The sequence below is a fragment of the Dioscorea cayenensis genome, chromosome 15 (assembly GCF_009730915.1).
Source record: "Dioscorea cayenensis subsp. rotundata cultivar TDr96_F1 chromosome 15, TDr96_F1_v2_PseudoChromosome.rev07_lg8_w22 25.fasta, whole genome shotgun sequence".
NCBI classification, from domain to species: domain Eukaryota; kingdom Viridiplantae; phylum Streptophyta; class Magnoliopsida; order Dioscoreales; family Dioscoreaceae; genus Dioscorea; species Dioscorea cayenensis.
Window position 1 is genome coordinate 527,880 of NC_052485.1, and position 19,895 is coordinate 547,774.

Genomic DNA, 19,895 nt, shown 5'->3' on the forward strand with positions numbered 1-19,895 from the left:
CCAGACTAGGATGTCCAGAAGAAAATTTCAATCCAGAGATTCAAAGGACAAAATCAACTTTGAAACATAACCTAAAAGCTAATGTTTTGGTGATGGAAAATCGGTTATTGAGCAGCAATAATATTACCGATAATACATCTACCTTTTATGAACACAAATTGGGAATCATATATTATAAGCAAGAGATTAATATAGAAGCTCCCAGAGAAGGGTTTTTTTTAATAATTTTGTCTAAATGACAAATTTTGGAGTTTTGCTGTGTTTTAGAAGTTCTTATCATTTTCCCCCTAATATTTTAACTAATGCCATAAAAGTTGTACTTAAGTCAAAATTTTCTAATTATTTTTTAGTAATTATGTTCTCCTTCCAAATAAAAACTATGATTTTTATCCATTTTTTAAAAATAAAAGTAAAAATAAAAATAATGCTCATTTTATGAATATGATTTATCCATCAATATATATACAATAGAAAAATCTTACTCAAGTTCGCACATTAAACATGAAATGAAATCTGAGCTTTGTTGCACGAATGCTATCATTCTCTTTTATCACACTATCTACCTATTTGCACAGTTAGTGTGACATTATTGAAAGTATATAAATCATGTGGATTTTGGGTTGGATCGACTTTAGCAAAATCAATAGCCTTAAAACCAAGTGGTTTCGGATTTGGCAAAGGTGCATCATTGTTGCCAAGCATAACAACCACTGATGACATAATTGGCCTATCTTCAGGTTTTCCTTGCACACACAAAAGACCTATATTTAAAGGACTTTAGCGATTTAGCGATTGCTTCTGAACCTTTCCTGAGCTTCTGAACCTTTTCCTAGCCGCTCCCCTCTTGCCATGGCAAGCGGGGACCGGCACCCTGCGCCTGATCCCTCCCCTTCCCCAGTTCAGCCTAGATCATGGGCCCAGATCACCTCTTCTCTTAGAAAATCCTCAGATAACTCCCCTCTTCACAATCCCCACATCCTCAACAAGCTTAAGGACACGACCACTGACTTTATCAAACTTGATGGAGATGCCATGAATCGAGCTAGAATGAAGTTTCAGCACGCGCTCTATGGGAAGCTGTTCGGCAAACCCCCTCATTTTGACCAAGTTAAGTCAGATCTTCTTGCCAAGTGGAGTTCTTTCGGCAAAGTTACCATCTATGATCTTCCCAACGGGTTTCTCTTAATCCGATGTTCTTCTCAGAAAACCATGCAACATCTTCTCGTGGATGGACCCTGGTCTGTCAATGGCATTATCCTCCAGCTTTCACCATGGAAGCCCTTCTTCGAACCCACTTTCATGAAACTCACCACTGCAGCTATTTGGCTACAATTACATAACCTTCCCGTTGAATTCTGGGCAGGTGAGACACTTGAAACCATTGCTAGTCAGTTCGGATCCCTTCTCAAAGTTGACGACTTCACGACTTCTCTCAACCGATCCAAATTCTCCGGCATTTGTGTTGAGATTGACCTATCCAAGCCGCTCTGTCGGGGGTTCTGGATAGGCGATAACTTCCACCGTGTTTTCGTGGTCGTTCTTTATGAGCGATTACCAACCTTCTGCTATACCTGTGGGATGATTGGTCATGGAAGTAGCTCTTGCTCTCGATCCTCAATGGTCGGTGCCGCCGGGACCTCCGTACTCGCTGCGAATGGAGAGTTGAGACTGGTCCCAGCTTGGTATCAGTTGTTCAGGATCAGAGAATGGATGATTCTGACCCCATCCCTGACCTCAACTCTTCGGATCCTTCTGAAAATGCGGTTCAATCTCATCCAGACTCTGATTTTAGGCCCTTGTTCCTGGTCTCTTGCCGGCGTGGCAGCGTTCGTGGTCACGGTGGCGGTGCACACGCAGGTCACGTGACCCACAACGCTGCAGCCGTTCCGAGTACCGAGGGAGAAACTTCTCGTGGGGCCACTTTTCGAAGCATACGTGGAGGTAAAGTGCATAGCTTTAGTGGGAGGCACACCAATTCCCATGGCACTATCTCTGCTACCACTGTGAATGAACAACCGCCTACCCTTATTAACCATACATCTCTTAGTCCACCCATTGCTCTTCCTCTTCCCAACATCCAAAAGAAGATTCTCACAGGTCTCTAGGAGATGATCTTTCCCATCTCAGTGCTCTGCCGCCAAACTCGACCTCTCAAATCGTACCTTTTCGCAAACCCCCAAATTTAATTAAAGGCACCAATTCTACTTCACCGGCTCCTGTTCTCCGCTCCTCGGTTCTGTCACCATCCCCCCTCTTTCTCACACAAACCCTAGTTCTCAAGTCTCCATGGCTGAACAAGTTAATGCAGCTTTTGAAGACGATGGTATGGATGATGATAACAGCCAAGAGGATGACTATTCTGATGATGATGATGATGATGATGATGATGATGATGATGATGATGATGATGAGATGTCCGCCGAGGAGTCTCCGGCAGATGACCCTGATGATTCCATGACCCTCATCCAATACCAGTCTGATGCTCGCCGTGAGCCCCTTGTTCGTAAAGGATCAAATATCTCTGATTCCTTTCCCAAAAAGGGGAGACTCGAGACTAGAGGCTCCAGTTCTTGACTGCGTTTACTTTATCCTTCCTCTTTGGAAATGTTCTCTTTCTCTTTTATCTATTAGTTATTCATGATTAAGACTAAAATTTTATGTTGGAATTGCAGGGGCATCTCCGCCGGAGACACCTCTTCTCGCGTCCTTCGTCTCATTCGTACTCATAAGCTGGCCATTGTCTGTCTTGTTGAGACTAAAGCTAACTCCGATCGCGTTTACCGTTTTTGCAGGAAAATTTCGAAGAACTAGGATTGGGCCTCGATCCTTTCCGATGGCTTCTCGGGGGGTATTTTTGTGTTATGGAATAAATCGATCGGCGTTGTCACCCCGATTGTTGTTTCTAAGCGTGCTCTTCACATTACTATCTCGCATGATCCTTCTAATTCTATTCTTATCTCTTTTATATATAACTCAACTCGTTTGAGGAATCAATGCTTTCTTTGGAACGAGCTTTCTAAACTTTCTTCTTTGCAGATCCCTTGGCTGGTTGTTGGAGACTTCAACACTATTCTTCACAGGACTGAGCATATGGGGGGTTCGTTTGCTTATTATAATAGGAAAGCCAGGCTTTTAATTGATTTTATTGCAGGATCCAATCTTATCGATCTCAATTACTCTGGCCCTCACTTTACCTGGTATAACAACCAGTCCGGCTTGGCTCGTCGCTAGGCCAGACTTGACCGCTGTTTAGTTAACCTTATCTGGGTTAACTCTTTCAAGATTAATAATCTTAAGCATCTCCCCCGCTTGTTCTCTGATCATGCACCGCTTCTTCTTTGTTCTTCTCCTCTTCATACCAATTTTAAACACATTTTCCAATTTGATAATAACTGGACTGACTTTTTAGGTTGTCATAATACAGTTCGTGTTGCTTGGAATTGCAACCCCCATGGAAACCCCATGCATGCTTTCTCCCATCTCCTGTCTTGCACCTGCTCCAATCTCCTCATGTGGCGTAAGCATGGGATTAACAAAGTTGAATCGGATTTAATGAATGTTGAGGCCAAAATCAGTAATCTTGAATTTTCCGATTTCAATCTGATTTCTCAATCTCTTCTTATGGACCATTATTCTAATCTTTCCACTTTGTAGCATTAGTGTAATATCAAATGGGCTCAACGTGCCCGTTTAATGTGGATCAAGGATGGAGATAGAAATACCAAATTTTTTCATGCTATGATCCGTATTCGTGCTAATGTGAATTCTATTTCTCAGGTTGTTGATGCTCATGGTTATCACTGTCGCAAGCCTTTCTCACTTTTTATAAAGACCTTTGGACTAACTCAAACGCCACCACTGTAAGTCCTCTTGACATCCTTCCCTGTAATCCTCCCTGCCTGTCTGATTCTGATGCAGCCTCTCTTACCCGGGAAGTTACTAGGGATGAGATCTATCGAACCATTCTGGATCTCCCTGCTGGTAAGTCCCCTAGCCCCGACGGTTTTAATGCAGAATTTTATTGTGCTTTCTAGCCTATTATTGGTGATAGAAGTTTTGAGGCTATTCGGTTCTTCTTTCTTAATTCCTGTATGCCAACCTCCTGGGGCAAAACTTTTATCACCCTTATTCCCAAAAAAGACAAGCCTAAGTGTGTTTCTGATTACAGACCTATCTCGCTCTGCAATGTGAATTTTAAAATTATTTCCAAAATCTTGGCCAATCACCTTAAGCTTGTTCTCCCTAGTTTAATTGGTCAAGAGCAAGCTGGTTTTGTCTCTGATCGATGTTTCTTTGATAACATTATAGTTGTGCAAGAGATAGTCCATACTTTGGAAACTGATATCAAAAACCCCCCTAGGATGTTAATCAAATTAGATATCGAAAAGGCTTATGGCACTGTCAATTGGAGTGCAATTCTTGCCGTTCTTACTCACATGAAGTTCCCTCGCTTTGGATTTCTTGGATTTCTACTTGTCTTCAATCCTGTTCTTTTTCTGTGTTAGTGAATGGCAACCCTTCCCCTGGTTTTCCTCGTCCAGAAGAGTCCGTCAAGGAGACCCCATCTCCTCTTACCTGTTCATCTTAGTAACTCAGATTCTTACCTCTCCCCTTAACTTGGGCCTGATAAATAATTGGATCCCTGGTTTTCACACCAATCTCACTCATAATTTCAATCACTTAATGTATGCTGATGACCTTATCCTTATTACTAGTGCCTCCCGATTTGCTGCCCGTAACATTTCCCATTACTTAAATCTTTACTGCAGCATTTCGGGTCAGCGTCCCAATTATACCAAATCCCAAATATTTTTCCCAACCTGGTGTAACAATCACATTTCCTCCCGAATTTGTAGTATTTTAAATCTCTCCCAGGCCTCCTTTCCTTTCAAGTATCTTGGCATTTTAATCTCTCCTAAGCGCCTTGTTGCCCCAACCTTTAAGCCTATGATTGATAAAATCCGTTATAATTGTTTACACTGGAGCAACTTCAATCTTTCCTCTGCTGCCAAAGCCACTCTAATCAACTCCACTTTACTTTCTTTACCAACATACACTCTTTCTGTTTACCCCATTCCAGACTCTGTCATCTCTGAGATTACCAAAGCTGTTAGAAAATTCTTTTGGAGTCGGAACGGTAATGGAAAAGGCATCCATAATGTGAATTGGAATGTTATAAATGAAGGTAAGACTGAGGGGGGCATTGGTATTAGAAACCTATCTCTTGCTAAATTCTCTTTAATGGCTAAGCATCTTTTCAATTATTTGAACAATGCTGGAGTTATTTGGGTGGACATCTTGCTCCTAAAGTACGGTAGTGTTAATTTTTGGAAGATTGGTGCTCCTCCTAAATGCTCCTGGTTTTTTAGATGTCTTCACAGAACTGCGGACAGGCTTAAACCCTTCTGTCGTATTAATTCTATCAATCCTACTGGCACTTCTTTCCTTTGGGACCCTTGGTGCTTTGATATCCCCATTGCCCTCAAACCCACTTTTATTAATATGCATGAGGATCTTGAGCACCTTTCCATCTCTGATTTTGTTAACGGTGATAACTGGAGTGACGTCCACTTGAACCATTTTTTTGGTTCTAACTCCAATTTGCAGGACTTGTTGTCCAACTCTATTGATATTAACTCCTGCAACCACTGGATTTGGAACCCTGCTTCTAAGTCTCAAAAAATCTCCACTTCTGTTTATAAGCATTTGAATTATCAATATTCTCATATTGATAACTGGCCTGGCTGGGGTCTCCTTTGGAAGCTCAGCACTGCTCCTCGGGTAAAACACTTTATTTGGACTATATTTCATGGTCGATTATCCACTTCAAACTTCCTATTTTATATGGGTTTGGGGCCCAATAATCCTTGTGCTTTATGTGGCCAATTTACTGAAACCATTGACCATCTTTTTTGTCATTGTCTCAAGGCTATTCAGGTTTGGAACTTCCTTAGCTTAAAAATTAATAAACTTATACATTTCCCCAATGGCTTTGCATCTGGATCTTGGCTCACTGATGGTAACTATTCTCTGCACATTACTTCTCTTATTGCTGCGACTGCATGGTTCCTTTGGAAGTTTTGCTGTGATGTTATCTTTCGTAATGCCAATGTTAACACCCCCACTGCAGTTTGCAGAGCATTAGCCCATGTGCAGGATTATTCCAACTGCAATAGAGGTTTGCTCGGCCAGAAACTCATTTTGAAAAATTTCTCCGCTGGTGATGAGCTCTTCCTCTTCTCTCATGCTAGCATCAACCAAGTCACGAAGGTAAGATCCATTGGCTTTTACATCTCGAATGCTAATTATGTTGTTCTCATTGCAGGCTGCTTCGCCCAAGCCATTGATGACGCATTGCTGGATGACCTCTTCGCGATAAGTGTCGCTCTTCAAACTGCCCTGGACAAGCGCTTGCACGTCAAACACATTTTTGTCAACACAACCAATCCTCAAACTGTCCTCAGCAATCCCAATCCGGTCACCACTTGGCGTTTCTGTTCCCAAATTTCACATATTAGATCTCTCCTGGATGACCTTGGTTACCCTTGTATTTACTGTGCTCCTAGTGCTTGGATGGTTCCTGCTATCAATTTAGCTACTCATGGGTTTAATTTCTTTGTTCTCAATCTCTTTCTCTTCGGCAAGGACTTACCTCACTGGATAATGAAGACGTTCAAAGATGCTGGGTTTAGATTTTAGCTGCTCTTTTTTCTTTCATTGTTTCTTTGAGTCCTGTTGTTTTGTTTCTTTACTTTTTCAATAAATTAGCCCTTTTGGGGTTCCTTTTTTTTTAAAAAAAAAAGACCTATATTTATACATCTCATAGCTTGAGTCTCTGAAAATGATTTGCTAATTAATGGATCCGATAAATCCAAGGCCTTTCCTTTATTCCATAAGCTCCAAGCTTGAAAAAAGATTGTTTGTTACTTCTACTAACAATAAGAAGAAAGAGTGTATGCATTGTGATACTTACATTTCCTAGAAGGTAAGGGTGCGATTCTGAGAAATAAACTCCTCTATTCCTTTGGCCACTCAGAATTTCCAAAACCAATACCCCAAAGATAAATACGTCTGACTTCACGGAGAAAATTCCATTTAGTGCATACTCTGGGCCATATACCCACTGCATTGTTTATGTTTTTATAATTGTTAATTACATGTTAATTATAGTTCATGCTCAATCTAGCTAGGAATTTTGAAAATGGACTTACTATGTGCCAACCACTTTTAATGTCTTGGTTAAGGCATCATTTTCTCCAAAAATTCTAACCATGCCAAAGTCTGAGATCTTGGGATTCATTTCACTATCAAGAAGGACGTTACTAGCTTTGAGATCCCTAGGAATGATCCTGAATCTTGAGTCTTGATGAAGATACAAAAGGCCTCGAGCTATACCTTCAATTATTTGCAACCGTGTTTGCCAGTCCAAATGCCTCCGTTGTTCTTCATCTTAGTATTTTACAAAAAAATTAATTTCAGTTTGATGGTTCTTCTGAAAGGATAAACACACAGAATATGTATTTACCGAATAGGAAAAGGTCCAAGCTTCCCTTGGGCATGTACTCATAGACAAGCATCTTTTCCTCTCCTCGAATGCAGTAGCCCAAAAGCTTCACAAGGTTACGGTGTTGGAGCTTGGCCATCAAAATAACTTTGTTCTTGAACTCAATGAGGCCTTGTGATGAATTCCTTGAGAGTCTCTTTACCACTACTTCATGGCCCTCTGCTAACTTACCCTGTATCAAATCAACACCTTATAGAGTGGTTAAATATATAGTACTGTTGATATATAGCAATGAATAATACTGTGTAGGCAGTAAGTAGTACTTAATTAATCACCTTGTAAACAGGGCCAAAGCCGTCTTCTCCTAGAATGTTTTCATCTGTGAAGTTGGCAGTAGCTGCCATCAAAGTACTCCATTGAAGTTGTGGCAGCTCTAGTTCATCATCTTTTCTAATTTCCTCCTCTTCGTGATTATGGGCTACAGAGGCTTAATGTCAAACAATTAACACCATTAATCAGATGAATCTTTTCAGTTTATCTTGTAACGCCTACATTTGATGTCTGGGAGTGAAGAAATTGGTTTAATTAATACAAGATTATGTAATATATTATTGAAGAAATAAATGTACCTTTCCGCATCTTTTTTCTACATGAACAAAAGCCAATCAGTAAAAGGAAAAGGGTAGCCACTGACAAAACAGTGATCAAAACTACGACTTTGACATGATTCTTCTTGCTTGCCTTGCTCGACATTGAAGCTGTTTAGTCATAAATCACAATAGCCATCAAGACACTGCTATTTTTAGGTGAGAAATCACCTAATCAATTAGTTTGATAAAATGGTGTAAATCTTAGTGTAACAAATAATTAATGGTCACTTTCTAGCTGTCTAAAGAATTTTGTTTTTCTAGCTGTCTTAAAAGAATTTTTTTTTCAAAAATAAGACCAAAGAATGAATCATTGTCAGCCTCCAACCAAGGAATGGAAAATTATTCAATGTGTGCGCATGTAGATATATCAATTATGTCAGAGATGTATGTTTTCTCCTTCTCTTTTATATCAAAAAAGGACTAGCTAGGAGCCTCTAAACAGTGGATTTATTAAGATTCTTGGATATATATATATATATATATGAGAATCCATCATCTAGGGACGTCCCTAGATTTCAAATCTAGGGATGTCCATAGTAGCCATCGGATGAAAATCTGACGGCTCTTATCATTATGAACAGTAGAAACCGCGTTCTACAGTGTTGTACAGTGATCATGAACAGTAAAAAGGTGTACATTGTTTATATAATCAATCAACCATCGGATGATGATCCAACGGCTTAGATTAAAAACGTCCCTAGATTTCAAATCTAGGGACTTACTTAGATGATGTTTTCCCTATATATATATATATATATATTATATGCATGATGAGACCACATGGAAACAAAGGGTCAAAAACATCGGCCACAAATCTAATCTCCACAAATAATACAAGACATTAATAATTAGCCATTTTGCATTGGCAGTTAAAACTTACAGAGCCATAATCTGAGGGACCATTTGGATCCCCTCATTAATTTCCTCTCGTTGGAATCTGGGGGACCTCTGTTCTAGAGCCATAATCTGGAATATTTGGCTTGAACGAAACAATTGCATTTTTAACCTTACTTGCCTACCTATTATTTCAATTTTTATACAAGTCCGCTAATATCTTTGCTTTCTTGGCTTTCACATGATTTAGAGAACCTTCATCAGGGATACCACGGAGGTCACTCGGAGGATCAGCGCTCTCTCAACTTCACGGGCACTGGACCCAGCGATTTCATCGGCGATTCGATGCACACTCACGATCGGAGTAGTCCTCCTATCCCTTATTCTTTGGCAGGTGCCCGTGTCTCCGGGACGGTTGACTTTGCCCGTCCCCGACTTGTCTCATTTTTATCTTTCTTCCCTGTCTTGATTTGGCTCACTGTTTTTCCTCGTCCCCGGTGAGAGATTTCAGTTTGTTATTTTATTTTAGAATTTTCTTGTTCGCGACCTTTTCTACTGCATCCTCTGCTTTACTTCTTTTTAATAAATTAATAGTTTATCCACTTTTATTCACTTACAGAGATTAATTTAGTGTCAAGTTAGACAATCATATCTCCAATCTCATGACTCCACACTAACAAAAATTGTCATGCATCTATGGTATCTAACTCACATCCATAATTTTTTATAAATTTTTTTATTTAAACAAAATTGAATAAACCACATATGGATTGAAAAAAAAACTGACCACAAACGCTCACATCCATATTTTCAAAGTATAACACTAATAAAATAAAATAAAATAATTAAATTTGGTTTGAGAAATAAAAATATTTTTTAAAATACTAATTAAGAGAAAAAGATAGATATCATAATAAAATTTCATATTTAATATAATACTAAACTCACATTTATATAGATTGGAGTACTAAAATAAATCTTTTAATAAAATTATCAAAAAAAAACACAAAAAAAAATTATTATCAAGTAAGAAGAGTTTCAAGTATAAAATTTTAATACATTAAAATATCATATATATATATATAGCATCCGTGTACAAAAATCCACAAACGTTCGTATCAACAGTTGAATTTCAATGTAACGGTTGTATACTGTATAAGAACAGTGTTATTGTATATAGTAAAAACTAATCAATCTAGCTAAAATTTAATTAACTCTCATTGTATCTCCCTAATTTTTATTGTACTTAATTACATACTCGTTCTTAGAATGTCCGTGAGATATTCTAATATATATATATATATATATATTATAGGAAAGATTGGATACTAGCAACAACCTATGATCAATATATAACATAAACAGTAATGGAGCAAACCTAGATCGGTAGCTGCGAGCCGGACGAAGAGATCCTGCCCACCTTCAGGGTACCTTCCCAGGTTGACAAGTTCAGTGACCCAAAAAATGCACCCGGTTCCACCAGCACGAATGTCAGCACTGGCATAAGCTGTACACGAGCAATTCATCAAACACTTTGCTCTGCATTCATCCAGACTACTTATGTTCATGTCCACCAGTGCACTTGAAGTGTCCGGCAGTGCCGCATTGCTGACAGTCAAGAACCCATCGGTCTTATTCTAGCAATTCAGCTCCGTGCAGCGCACACAGCTCGACGAGGCATCCCTGAGAACCCATGCCTGCGGTGACTTGGGCGTGAAGCCTTGCAAGCAGCTGCACATGGGCCAGCCATTGAGATCACACATGCCATAAGGTCCGCATGGCGAGTACCCGTCGCACTGGCTCTTGGGTACGTACCAGAAGAGACTCCACATGCCAGCGCTTTCAATCCACACGAACCTTTCCACCATGCCTGACTGGTTCACCATCAATAGAGTCTGAATCGTTGTGCCTGTCGTGCTATACATGTAATAAACCTCGTCTTTGTTATTAACGAAATCAAAGTAGAAGCCGGTGTAGCTCGACATTTCTGGTATGTTGCTGAACTCTATACCGTTCCATGGCCCGGACAGCCATTTCTTAGTTGAACCAGACCAAACAGTGAGTTGAGGACTACCTTTTAGGTCCATGGACACAACGTAGGTCCCTGCAGATGGATTGTCATTGCTTCGCCAGGCAGTGAGATTGCGGTTAAGACCAGTTCTCAAGTCCCATCCCAGCTTCATGCCGGAGAGAAAGGTGTCTGTTGGGTAGTCAAAGCTCTGCCAAGCGTGCATCATCTGCTATGGCTTCTCCGATAACAAAAGTTGTCGTTATCTCAAGAGTTGAGCCATCAATGTGGTAAGGTTCACTGAGGGCATGGGCAAGAAGATCATGGAGTTGATGGTGAGAGTGCCATGACTGTTGAGTTCCATGGTTCCATTGGTGCTTGCTAATCTGGGCGGTCGACCAACAAGATTTCACTCTGTGGTACTTTTACTCGGACCCCAGTCAGCACCCGACGACCAGTCGAACCCTCCCTCGGTCGAATCCTCTGCGAGCCAGCACTTTCGACCAAACCTGACGAGTCGCGCCCCACATCGACTCTCAACGAAAGCACCATTGTTAAGCACACAAGGGGTGAGGAGAGCGTGTCACCAAAAGACCGGCCTAGTGGTGAAGGATGCCCACCACTTATATGCACAATTATTGCGAAAGTGTGCCACTCAAGGGTGTGATCTGTGAGATCCAGTGAGAAGGAATTAAGGATTCACAAAGGTAACAAAATTCAAAGACTTTGTTATGTGAGGGTAATACAAGGAGAATTAGTGATAATTGAATGAATGATTGTAATTTCTCAATAGCTATAGTTTTACATTAGTATGATATGGAGGGGAGAGTGTCCCCGCACATCGGTGTTTGATGATATGCCAGTGGAGAATTAGTTACAAAATGATAGAGATTCCTTGTAACCAACTATATAAGGGAGTGGTAATGAGAAGAATGGCATCTTGGCCATATTTTTCCATAATTCTCTTTTTCGATTCCCTATCTCCTCCTGCTTCTCTATCCCTTCCTTAGATCTCTTTCTCTCTTCCTCTGTTCTTTCTCCTTCCAAACTTCAGACCAGCAAATTCAGCATCAATTTGGTGCTTTCGTTGAGAGCTTCCAGATGGCGGATGGAATGAAGACCGGGAGGCGAGAGCTATGGAGGAGCAAGCTGCTTCGATGGGTCGAGCGACTCGCTCGTTTCGATTCGGTATTTCCACAACTCGAGACGCTCTGTTCGACAGTCTAGCAACATTCGGAGACGTTCGAGGTGATGAAGAAGAGTCACGTGGAATCTGTCGATATTCTTAGAAGCTCGCTAGCTACCCAACAGACGGTGATGGTGGAGATGATGCTCAAGTTACAGCAGATCGATAGACCCCAGATCTCTTCCCCACCCCTTCTGCCGTTACCGATCCATAATTCAGGTACCTCACAACACCAATTCTCATCCCACTTGTCGTCTTCGGTGAGATCTCAGCCTTCTATGCCTTCAACCCGATTACCAGCAATCGAGGTTCCTTTCTTTGCCGGAGAAAACATCCTTGGATGGTTATTTCAGATCAATCATTTCTTCACTTTCCACCAAATTCCTGAAGATCAACGCCTCGACATCGCGGCGTTCTATATGGCTGGTCCTGCTCTACAGTGGTTCCAGTGGCTCCATCTGACGGGTCAGTTTACAAATTGGAACGATTTTGCTCGCAAAATCGAGCTCCGATTTGGTCTGTCTTCATACATGAACCATGAGGCAGCCCTCTTCAAGCTCAAACAGTCATCATCTCTTATGGCTTATTTGCAGGAATTTGAATGTCTGTCCACTAGGGTCACTGGTCTGAGCCAACGAAGTCTCTTAAGTTGTTTCTTATCAGGACTCCGTGAAGAGATCCAGAGTGAACTCTACTTACTGAAGCCCAGTGATCTTCATGACGCCGTCGGCATGGCGAAGCTGGTAGATGATAAGCTACGGGCAAGCAGATCTGGAGTGAATCGGATCCCGTTCCATCGTCCTCATGTACCATTGCTTACACAGCAGGCTCATCAATCAGTAACTAACCCTCCAGCTCAACGCGTTGCACCATTGCCTATCAAGCGTCTCACGACGACAGAAATGGTGGCCCGGCGAGAGAAGGGACTTTGTTATAATTGTGACGCTAAGTTCACTCCCGGCCACCGATGTAAACCAGCTCAATTCCTTTGTTTACTAGTGGAGGAGGAGGATCCTTCGATGTAGGACGTACTGCTACCGGAATCTCCATCTCCGGAATTGCAATTGCCGGAGGCAGAGGAACGGGAAGTACAAGGATCCACTGATTCACCGGGTATTTCATTCCATGCTCTTACTGGGCAAGTGGTCCCATCGACCCTAAAGATCGCGGGATCGATCAACGGCCAAGGAGTCATCGTTCTTATTGATGGAGGATCAACAAACAATTTTGTGCAAACAAAGCTGGCCAATCATCTTCACCTGGTTGTTAATCCAACTCATAGCCTGCGAGTCACAGTAGGAAATGGGGATGCGGTTCCAAGTATGGGGTCGTGCTCTGAAATCAAGTTACGGTTGGGTGAGACCACATTCACAATGGACTTGATTTTACTTCCAATCTATGGTGCAGACATTGTTTTGGGGGTGCAGTGGCTACACCGAGATGTACATGGAGTTTGATTATTTGGGCCAATGGGTCCGACTTCAAGGGTGGGGCCAGTTACAATATGATGTGGCTAGACCTACTTCTTTCAGAAAATCAGACCCAAACACATCACAGTTCTTCTAACTCACGGTTGAACCAACTCACATGGACCCATTTCCTAAATTCGGATCTAATGCCCCGGTCGTCTTCCTCAATGGCCTAACAAAGATTCTCAGAGAGAGTGAAGATATCTTCACCGCCCGACTGCCTACCGCGAGGAAACACGATCACCAGCATTCCTTTGATCTCCGGATCGACCCGGTGAACGTTAAGCCATACCGATATCCACACTTTCAGAAGTCTGAAATTGAGAAATTGGTGGGGGAGATGCTAGCAGAGGGCATCATTAGACCGAGCACCAGCCCATTCTCATCACCGGTGCTCCTTGTGAAGAAGAAAGATGGTACTTGGCGATTCTGCGTCGACTACAGAGCGCTGAATGCCGTGACGGTGAAGGACCGTTTTCCCATTCCCACAGTGGAGGAGCTCCCTCATGAGGTGAATGGCGCCAAGGTTTTCTCCAAGCTAGATCTTCGGGCCGAGTACCACCAAGTTAGAATTCATCCCGAAGACGTAGAGAAGACGGCATTCCGGACACACGAAGGCCATTACGAGTTTCTCGTGATGCCGTTCGGATTGACAAACATGCCGTCGACCTTTCAATCCCTTATGAATTCAACATTCAGGCAAGTCCTCCGTAAATTTGTCCTAATATGACATTCTCGCTCTACAGCCGGATTGGAATTCACATTTGCGTGCACGATCTCGTGAGGTCTTTTTCCCAACTACGACTTCACCGGCTCTTTGCCAAGATTTCTAAATGTGAATTCGGCTGCACAACAATTGGCTATCTGGGCCATGTGATCTCCGCGAAGGAGTCATTGAGATCCCCGACAAGATCGAGGCGATCGAGGAGTGGCCAATTCCGGGAAACATTAAGGCGCTCAGGGGATTCCTGGGGCTTTGCGGGTATTACCGAAGATTTGTTGCTAATTACTCCAAATTAGCAGCACCTTTGACAGAGCTTCTCAGAAAAGATGCCTTTGTCGTCGTCGACGAAAGCAACCTCGAGCTTTTCGGGAACTCCGAGATGCACTCACCCAAACACCGGTGTTGCACTGCTCGATTTCACTCGCTCGTTTGTTATACAAAGCGGATGCTTCTGGGACTGGAGTAGGAGCGATTCTTCTTCAAAATGGACATCCCATTGCATACTATAGTAAACAATTGACATCCAGACTCCAAGCAGCATCAACCTATGCTAGGGAGATGTTTGCCATCACCGAGGCTGTGAAGAAATGGCGTCAATATCTCATCGACGCCGGGTTTACTATTCAAACAGATCACCGGAGCTGCGCAGCATTGATGCATCGAGACAATTCGACAAATGCAGGCAAAGAAAGATGGCTTTACAAGTTGGTAGGGTTTGACTTTGATATAGAATACAAGCCCGGCATTCTCAATGGCCCAGCTGATGCGCTCTCGCGAGTAGCTCGAGTATCTTGCAATGCTCTCGTTCTCGATCACATCCTCAACTGATTCTATGGGATGCTATTCGACAGGCTTATAAATCCCATCCGGATACGGTGGCACTATTGGAATCAGTCACAAGTAATCCAGGGAAACATCCTAACTTCCCGGTCGTGAGGGCTTGTTGTTTTTAAAGGGAGGATTTTGGGTTCCCGCTAATTCAAACTCTTCAACGCTCCTTGTTGCCGATTTCATTCGACCCCGTGGTGGACATGCAGGAACACAGAGGACAACACTCGTGTGGCGAGTATGTGGCGGAGCTTGCGACGACGGTGCGCGACTTTGTCTCCAAGTGTGTTGAGTGTCGGGGGTCGACCATTGAACATAGCACCTTACGGATTATCGCAACTGGCCGCCAATTCCAGGGAAAATTTGGCACTCGGTGTCAATGGATTTTATCACTGGCTTGCCTCCTTCAGGAGGAAAAATGATGGTCATGGTTGTTGTTGATTGGTTGTCTAAGCAAGGACATTTCTCTGCATTGGGGCCGACTTTCAACTGCGCCCCAGAGTTCTTGAAATTTGTTAGTTCAGGATGTGATCAAATTACATGGTCCGCTCGGGCCCAAATTATCTACTGATCGAGATCCTATCTTCATGAGCAAATTTACGGCGAGCGTTGTTTACACTCAAGGAACGATGCTTGCCACAAGCGACGTATACCATCCACAAAGCAGATGGCCAAACCGAGGTTTTTAAATCGGTATCTAGAGGACTACTTGAGGTGTTCTCACCTCACTCACCCTCGAAAATGGACCAAGTATTTACACTGGCCGGAGTGGTATTACAACTCATCATGGCATTCAACAATCAAAATGACTCCGTATGAGGCGGTGTTTGGACGAGCACCTCCTACATTGCAAGATTACTTGGTCGGAACGTCCTCGGTTGCAGCGGTGGATGAGATTCTCTCAGAATGCACTGGAATACTTTCAGTTTTGCGGGAGAATTTAAAACACGCTCAGGCGCGGATGTGTAACCAAGCCAATGCCAAAAGGACAGATGTCCAATTTAACCAAGGTGACTGGGTGCTATTAAGGTTGCAACCATACCGCCAGACCTCCCTTGCGAGGCGTAGTTCACATAAACTGGCCAAGAGGTTCTATGGGCCATTTCAGATTATGGAGAGAATTGGCGCGGTTGCATACAGGTTGCAGCTTCCTCAGTCCACCAAGTTGCACAATGTATTTCATGTTTCCAAGTTGAAAAAGTTCATTGGGGATCCCAACACGATGATTCATCCGTTACCAGATGATTTTATTGATCAGCATCCATAGCGGATCCCTGAATCTGTATTGAAGCATCGTGAGATTGTAAAATCTGGGCGGGCATTCCAGGAGGTCTAAATCCAATGGAAGGGATAATCAGCCGATGATGCCACCTGGGAGGACAAAGACGATTTTTGCTCGACTTTTCCAGGTTTCATCCTTGAGGACAAGGATGCTAAAAAAGAGGGGGCAATTATTGCAGGCAGGCCACTCAAGGGTGTATTCAGGAGATCCATGAGAAGGAACCAAGGGACTCACAAAGAATAAATTCAAGGACTTTGTTATGTGAGGGGTAACTACAAGGAGAATTAGTGATAATTGAATGAATGATTGTAATTTCTCAATAGCTATAGTTTTTACATTAGTATGATATGGAGGGAGAGTGTCTCGCACATCGGTGTTTGATGATATGCAGTCGGAGAATTAGTTACAAATGATAGAGATTCCTTGTAACCAACTATATAAGGGGAGTGGTAATGAGAAGAATGGCATCTTGGCCATATTTTCCATAATTCTATCTTTTTCTATTCCCTATCTCCTCCTGCTTCTCTATCCCTTCCTTAGATCTCTTTCTCTCTTCCTCTGTTCTTTCTCCTTCCAGACTTCAGACCAGCAAATTTAGCATCACTGCATCTCAGAGCAAAGTCTGGTTTGGCTGCCATCCAGATGTATATCAAATATATCATGCCAGGTCACACTCGCTCGGCGGCCGAGTTTTTCGGGCTTGTTAATTAGTTGACTTTAAAGATTTTGAAATAGTTATAAATTAACATTAATTGTATTCACACACCGAGAATTGGACTGGACAAAATAAAAATAATACATGAGTGTGCATGTATTTACTAGCACAACTGACTTGGGTGAAATAAATATTGAAAAGATCAAATATCACATGCAGCCCCATAGAAAAAAAAATTAATTTTTTTTTATAAAATAGATAAATTATAAATACAATAAAAAAAAGTCAAAAAATAAATTAATGAAAAAAAACAAAATAGAGGACAAAAGGATCAAATTTTTTCTTATTGTACACCATCCTCATCATTATATCGTTATTTTATTATAAAATATAATTTAGATATATATATATCATATTTTAAAAAAATAGATAAAGAGATGAAGTTCCTGGGCGGCGGTCGCGACTCCCACGGGGGTGCGCACGGAAACCACGGCGGCGGACAAGGCGGACACGGCGGAGCTCGGGATCACAGCGGAGGAGGACACGACGGTTATCATGGTAGTTCTAGCAGCTCTCGTGGAGGTGCCCATGGTGGATTTCGTTTGTCTCATCGCGCTACCATAGGAGATCATGGAAATGGCACCCATGGTGTAGTTCGTCGCTTTGTTCCCATATCTCGGCCCTCTCAACTTCTATATCCACAATCTCAGCCAGTGGAGGATGGTCCCTCCGCGCTTAAAAACTCTCCAGTTAGAAAAGGAGTCTCTTTTGTAGACGTAATTCGGAACTCATCTCCAAAATCTTCTCTTTCTTCTTCTCAGCAGAAGGAACCTTTGGACAAGACTTCTTCTCTTAAGTGACGCCGCTCACCCGGACAGTGCGGATAACGGTAAAAGATGCTTGAGAGCTGGCCACTCAGCGGATGAGTGCATGCACCAACTAACTTGTAGAAGATGTCGCGATGTTGATCACTTCGCAGCTAGGTGTCCTCAGCGACCCTCCACCAAGACCTCTAAGCTCGCCACTGCTCATCCCAACAAAACCTCCCCCCCCCGACGAGAGTAAAAACCCAACCCACAAGAACTCTTCTACATATTCCCTCTGGCTCTTCCCGTTCCACTTCGAACTCTCTTCGAGTTTCACTTTCTATCTCTGAGGCGATCATCAAATCGAAAGAGGAACTTAGGAAGATGGTTATCGTTAGGGTGCTCTCTGGTAATGCTAGTGTTCAGTCCCTTCATACTGCATTGCTGCAACAACTTCCCTCCAGCCACTGTGAAAGCATTGCTCCTTATGCTAATGACTTCCTTCTCTCATTGGACTTCTCAAGGGCCGCTATTTGGATGGTAAAGAAGAACCAGTTAACGCTCAAGACCAACCATGGCCCTTGTACCATGAGCTTTTCTCATTGGACGCCAGAGTTCGGCTCCCACACTATCGTGGCAAGGAACTATAACTGGGTGAGAATCTCAAACCTCCCTTTGCACTGCTGGAATTGGGATTCCATTGTTGAGGTTCTCAGGCCGTTAGGGGAGCTTGTTTACGTCCAAAAAGATGAGGAGGTCACGCTTGAACATCTCAGGACTTTGGTGAGGTTAAAATCTCCAGCAGAATTTCCAATTGAGATAATTGTCAACGTGGGAGTTCGTAGCTTCAAAATCAAACTTGAAAACGATGGAGTTCCAATTTTAAGATCCAAAAGTATCCAAGGACCTACTCCGTTAGCATCTTCTCAGCAGAATCCTTCGAATGATAGTATACCCGCCACTTCGAACCTTTCAAGACCTCAGGAGTTGCACCGTCCCTCTCCTCCATCCCGAAGTACCCACCAGATTTCCTGTGATGACAAAGGCAAAGATCCACTGCTTATGCCTTCCTCCACATCTTGAGCCTTGATGGTAAGCCTGAGCACGGGTTACGATTGTTCGCGAGGGAGAGACTCACGCAGCGGCATCCACATCTCTGCCTCACGTCGAGCCTCTCCTTCGGTGACCACGTCTCTATTGCTTGAACCAACCTTCGACTGACCCGGTGGAAGATAGCTCGTCCCCAGATTCCTCTGTTCTCTCGCGAGAGACACGAGGAAGGGGACAGACTACGGCAACGTGGTTGCCGGATGCACAACAGCCGTCCCTGTGCATCGGGATTCGTTCTCTTCTGATCTATCTGGAACCATGCAGACGTCGGCTCTGCCTCGGGATCAGACCTCCAAAGATTCTCTCATTAATTCAAACACAACTTCTATTCAACAAACTGAAACTTTTCCTCGAGATATACTCCTTGAGAATTTATTGATCTCAATACCTAGAGATCCGCTTGATGATCACTCTAATCCTCCTCGAGATCAGCATGCAAATCCGGATTTCTCTTCATCTTCATTAAGTCCAAATTTGCCTTGAGATTTGGCCACTCTTGATAAACCTATTTGTTCAAATAGGGATGAATCTTTGATTAGTGTTAAGCAATCTACCTGTGTTGCTTCTCATGAGGATTTAATTAATTCAAATGTTGATAACACCAAGCTTACCACTGAACTTGATCCCCTTACTGCAGGATCTAAGTCGCCTATTCAAACCAAGGACCCGGAAATTACCAAACCGGGGCATTTACCTACTCATCTTCAACCCCTACCACCGACAATTCCAATTCCTGATGGATATAATTGGGTTTTCATTCATGGGGGATGGACCCTTATACCAAGCATTAACTCAAAAAAAATTTACAATTTAGATTCTTCCCCATAGGATGACATCTC

General features: G+C 42.6%; 1 pseudogene; it reads right to left on the bottom strand.

The window, feature by feature from the left end:
- Window positions 1-6,820: 6,820 nt before the first annotated feature.
- LOC120277163 lies at window positions 6,821-11,225 on the bottom strand (annotated as a pseudogene).
- Between the last annotated feature and the right edge of the window lie 8,670 nt (window positions 11,226-19,895).